Raw genomic sequence first — 6,206 nt, forward strand, 5'->3', positions numbered from 1 at the left:
GTGCTAGCCAGCGGAGAGGCGCGGGGCCGGGAGCTCCAATGATGCTTCGACCTCGCCCCATGCAGCCTGTATGCTTGGAACAGAGCGGCTGTAGTGAGAGCCAGGCTGTACGGGGCGGTGTCAGAGTGTCAGTGGAGCTCCTGGCCCCGCCCCCTCTCAGCTGGCTAGCATGGGAATACAGCCTCCCGTGTCCTCTGTGTACTCTGCAAAGCCGTCATCAGGGCCCCAATTCACGGGTAAAGCAGGCCCCCCAACAAAGCGTCAGTGGAGCTTCCGGCCCTGTCCCCTCTATACTGGCTGGGGAATACAGAGGAACAGGGAGGGGCTGTTGTGGTGATAGCAGAGTGTGGAAACCCCGCCCACGGACCTCTGAATGTATGTAGTGAGTTTGGCTGGCCAGGTATGTCCTTACACCCATAAAATGCCTGACTGCCTAAACTGTAAAGCTGTGCGTTGCTGAAAGTTCTCTGACCATCTCCTGTATAATGTCCGCAGTCTCTGATTGTCTCCTGCAGTATGTCCGCAGTCTCGGATTGTCTCCTGCAGTATATGCACAGTCTCTGGTAATCTCCTACAGTATGTCCGCAGTCTCTGATTGTCTCCTGTAGTATGTCCGCAGTCTCTGGTAATCTCCTGCAGTATTTCCGCAGTCTCTGGTAATCTCCTGCAGTATTTCCGCAGTCTCTGGTAATCTCCTGCAGTATGTCTGCAGTCTCTGGTAATCTCCTGCAGTATGTATACAGTCTCTGATTGTCTCCTGCAGTATGTCCGCAGTCTCTGTTTGTCTCCTTCAGTATGTCCGCAGTCTCTGGTAATCTCCTACAGTATGTCTACAGTCTCTGATTGTCTCCTGTAGTATGTCTGCAGTCTCTGGTAATCTCCTGCAGTATGTCCGCAGTCTCTGGTAATCTCCTGCAGTATGTATGCAGTCTCTGATTGTCTCCTGCAGTATGTCCACAGTCTCTGGTAATCTCCTGCAGTATGTCTGCAGTCTCTGATTGTCTCCTGTAGTATGTCCGCAGTCTCTGGTAATCTCCTGCAGTATGTCCGCAGTCTCTGGTAATCTCCTGCAGTATGTATGCAGTCTCTGATTGTCTCCTGCAGTATGTCCACAGTCTCTGGTAATCTCCTGCAGTATGTCTGCAGTCTCTGATTGTCTCCTGCAGTATGTCCACAGTCTCTGGTAATCTCCTGCAGTATGTCTGCAGTCTCAGAATGTCTCCTGCAGTATTTCTGCAGTCTCTGGCAATCTCCTTAAGTATGTCCGCAGTCTCTCTTAAACATTTTATAACCGTATACCACAAGCAGTCTTTATATAATTGTTAATTTAAATGTATTTGTACTGTATTAGAACTGGGCCAGAGAGTAGACAGAATTTTTTGATGGTTTTAATTTGAAATGTACCTTGGTGTCCTTCACTAAGGTCTGTACTTTGGGAAAATGTCCGCCACAGCCTTGGTCCGTGCCTATCCCTGTTCTGGAGAAGCTGCGTGCTACTGGCATAGCACCCAACTGTCCCTGATTTGGAGGGACTGTCCTGATTTGGAGCAATGTCCCTCTGTCCCTCATTCCACCTCATTTGTCCCTCATTTTGGTCTGATCTATATAGATGTATATAAAATGCACTTTCTATCTTTCAAAAAGTGTTTCCCAGTGCTAAACCTTTCATCCAATTTCTAAATTTCTGCATTTGTACATTTTAAAAGCCAATATAAAGGAATAGTAGTGGTAAAAAAAGTCCTTGTGGATTTAATTAACTTTTTTTTTTTTCCTTTAAGGGGGTGTGGCAGGGGGAGTGTCCTATGCCTTCATACATTTCTTAGTAGGTGTCCCTCATTCCCATCTCAAAATGTTGGGAGGTATGTACTGGGCTCTTTTCTGGTAGTTGAGAACCAGGCACCTGGCTGTAGATCACTCTCCCATCTACCTCTGTATCATCAGGCATGACCCAGTTTATGTGCTGGGGATGGGAAGCTGAGAAATGTATACTCCAGGCATTTGTCCAGGAACCCTGGGAGTTGAGGGGAATGGAGCTAAAGGGGTCTGGCCTACATGTGAGTATAGTGAATAAATATGTACTCTGCTACACATATACCATCCTATCTAACCAGTTCCAGTAGTCATCTTTGCAGGGCGGGTATCTGACTGGTTACTATAGGTAACACGAACAGTTCTTCTTTCAGACACCTTGATCGTGGAGATTATACTTGTTGTGTGCCATTAAACAAACATGTTTTAAAAATAGTCCACATCATTGGGGAGTTATTTTGTTTATTACGTCACTTCTTGTAAGCACATACAAACGTTCAGTTACAAAGAGATAAGTAGATGGAACATAAACACTGGAAGCGGGAAATATAACCGAATTTGTGCCATGTTTTCATGTGACTGCATTGTACTTTCCTAAAATAAACATGTTACATGTACCCAAAATAAATGTCAGCTAGAGAACATTGGGTGGGTTCACAAGACCATTTATATTCCAGTTAAACATACCCAAATAAAAGCATGCTAGTTCTACATCATGAGGGTTGATAAACCCAGTGGCTAAAGCCTAAATGGGTTAACATGAAATAAAATTAAGAGGTTACTCAAGTTATAAAAATTATCGTATGACAGAATACAACTTTAGAAGTGATGTTATGGGGGTTGTTTACTAAAGGCAACTGCACTTTGCACTACAAGTGCACTTGAAAGTGCAATCACTGTAGATCTGATGGGAATCTCTGAAATGAGGGGATTATATCGTCCAATCATGTGAAAGCAAAAATGCTGTTTTTTTTTTCCTTGCATGTCCCCCTCAGATCTACAGCAACTGCACTTCCAAGTGCACTTGTAGTGCAAAGTGGATTTACCTTTAGTAAATAACCCCCATGTGTTGTATTGTAATGTACTGTATTCTTTAGTTTCCGAGCATGGGTGAGCTTGGATTTTTTTCAGACAAATACTGTACTAATTAAAATTCTGTTATTGTACAAGAAAAATGTTCGTGTTTGTACCTAATTTTGCGTGAACTGTCATGATTGACTCCCAAAAGCTGTCTGTGTACTAACAATCAGATTATCATATGATCGCTTTGAAAGCGGTATTTTCCTTCTGATTTTCTGATTGTGTGTAATAGGCTTCAGTGGGTAGCACATCTCCCTTTCAGCTCTAGAGTCATCACTTTAGCCCCTTCCTGCCTCCCCTTCTGCCACCTGTATAAGTTCTTAAAGCCCAGAATGGAGGAAAGGATCGGTAATCAATTGAACACTGTGATTGGCCGTGACCCCCTTCCTGTCTGCCCTTGCACCCCTGTATAAGTTCTTAAAGCCCAGAAGGGCGGAAAGGATTGGTGATCATTTGACCACTTTGATTGGCTGTGACCAACTTTCTGCCTGCCCTTGTGCCCCCTGTATATGTTCTTAAAGCCCAGAAGGGCGGAAAGGATCGGTGATCATTTGACCACTGTGATTGGCTGTGACCCCCTTTCTGCCTGCCCTTGTACCCCCTGTATAAGTTCTTAAAGCCCAGAAGGGCGGAAAGGATCAGTGATCATTTGACTACTGTGATTGGCTGTGACCCCCTTTCTGCCTGCCCTTGCGCCCCTGTATAAGTTCTTAACACCCAGGAGGGCAGAAAGGATCAGTGATTATTTGACCACTGCGATTGACATGACAGTTCGCATGGCTACCGATGTTTTCTCAGGACTGAGAGTCATTTATTGCAGCTTGGTCTTTGTACTAAGAGCACACTCCCAGCACATGAACATTGCCTGTCCAGTGACGCAATTGTGTGGCATATGGGCATTAAGGCTCAGCTTTTTGACACCGCATATTTGGCTTACTGGGGCGTATAGGGGTTAAATCTCAACCATAGACAAACAAAGACTTGGGAGCCACACCCAAAAATTGCATTAAATTAAAGATGGTGCAGCTAGAAGACCATACAAACAGAACAAAAGATTACATCGACACATACAATTTCATTTAAATCCTGCAAGGCTATTTAACCACTTCAGCCCCAGAAGATTTGGTTGCAGAATGACCGGGCCATTTTTTGCAATTCTGCACTGCACTGCTTTAACTGCCAATTGCGCGGTCGCGGTATTTGATCGCATCTACGGTTTTTATTTTTTGCGCTATAAACAAAAAAAGCGACAATTTAAAAAACAACAACAACAATATTTTGTACTGTTTGCTATAATAAATATCCCCATTTTTTTTTTTTTTTAAAAAAAGCTAATTTTTTCTCAGGTTAGGCCGATATGTATTCTTCTACATATTATTGGTAAAAAAATAGGGGATAGATTTATAGCATTTTTATTATATTTTTTTTTCTTTACTAGTAATGGCGGAGATCTGTGATTTTTATCATGGCTGCGACATTATGGCGGACACATTGGACAATTTTGACACATTTTTGGGACCATTGACATTTATACAGCGATCAGTGCTATAAAAATGCATTGATTACTGTAAAAATGTCACTGGCAGTGAAGGGGTTAACACTAGGGGCGGTCAAGGGATTAACTGTGTTCCCTGGGAGGTGATTCTAACTTAAGGAGGAGTGGACTGACTAGGGGAAGTGACAGATCGTGGTTACTAGCTAATAGGAACACACGATCTGTCATTCCTCTCAGAACAAAACACGGATTTGTGTGTTTACACACACACTTCCGTGTTCTGTCCCTCGTGCTCGCGATCGTTCGTGGCCGGCGGTCATTGCGGCTGGTGGCCACGAGCATCGGCACCCCCGCTGTGCAGCGGGAGTGCGCGTGCCTGCTATCCCAATCCCGCGAGCCAACGTACAGCTACGACGGTCCGCGGGATTTGCCGACCTGCCGCCGTATAATGACGGCAAGTGGTTAAAATACCTGAACATATTCAAAAATATGGGGATTTGGTCACACTATATGGTCATATAGTGCTTTAAGCCCACTACCGTGTCAAAGTTCCCCATTATCAGTGGGTCCTACACTATTTCATAGAATGAAAGATCCTGCTTATCAACCATGGGAAAAATACACTCCTCTTTATGGGAGAACTAAAGGACTTCTCCACCGCACAGGTGGACGCTAATTAGAGGTAATGGCGGGGGTATGGAGTGCTCCAGTCCAAGGGATCTGGTCAGGACCCATATTAATAAATATAATAGGAAATATTAAAAGATTATATTCATATTGGACATATCAAATAATGGTCTCCATCTAATTAGGATGTCATCACAGACAGATAATAGAACCTGAAAAATAACTACTAGGACGGTCATAAGACTTGATCATGCACTCTGATTGAAGGTATGTTTACAAGGTCTGATGTCCCTACACCACCAGAGATCCTCACATATTGGTAACCTGACAACTGTTTAAAATAAACTTTTAAAAAGATACAAGGCCATATTAAAATGCTATCTAACCTCTGTGTGTAACTTTGCATTTGCTTTCACTGCTATCTTGGGTTTTTATGACTAGGTAACTTTACAACATCCTGTATACTCATTGTTCAGTTAGTCAGACTCATGGGGATTTTTGCATTGTGAGCAGAGATTGAACAGAATTCAGCAAGTATTACACATTAGGTGAATGAGAAAAATGTCTGTAAGTGGACTTAAATGGGTGTGTTCATAAAAAAAATTGCAGAACTATTCTTCTTGTAAAACTGCTCATTTACACTTTTTCTGTGCAAACAGGGGGCAAAATCAAATGTTATTAGGCTGAAGCCTGAAGACGCCAAGTATGGTGAAATGTACGTTGGAGCAGGGATTCGTCACTTCCAGATTCCCATGTGACCCCTATCCAGGCCTAGCATTGAGAACGAGGCGTGAAGAGCACACCGGCGTTGTACCAACAGACTATATCCACACATGTTGTAGATCCCAAGTGCCAGGTCGGGCACTGTTACATGTGAGTGCAATATTTTCTATGCTTGTTTTTTAAAATACCAATAAACCTACTACACTATAAAGCCCTTCTTTGTGTCCCCGGTGGGATACATCTTTACGTCCATAGATAAACCCGAGGGGCTCATTGGAGTGGAATGGTAGAAGTCCAGAAACCGATTTCGTTTTCAAAAAGCGTACTTTGACCTCCTGTAATAAGGGATCGAACCCCTCTGGTGAGTTGCTATCTACTCTCTGAGCACCCATGGTGAAGCAAACAGAAAACATATACAATTGAAACACTTTATATTATTGGTGTTGGGCACAGTCACATTGGAATTATATTT

The sequence above is a fragment of the Lithobates pipiens genome, unplaced genomic scaffold (genome assembly GCF_037356315.1).
Source record: "Lithobates pipiens isolate NorthernLeopardFrog02 unplaced genomic scaffold, aLitPip1_a1.2 Scaffold_8, whole genome shotgun sequence".
NCBI classification, from domain to species: domain Eukaryota; kingdom Metazoa; phylum Chordata; class Amphibia; order Anura; family Ranidae; genus Lithobates; species Lithobates pipiens.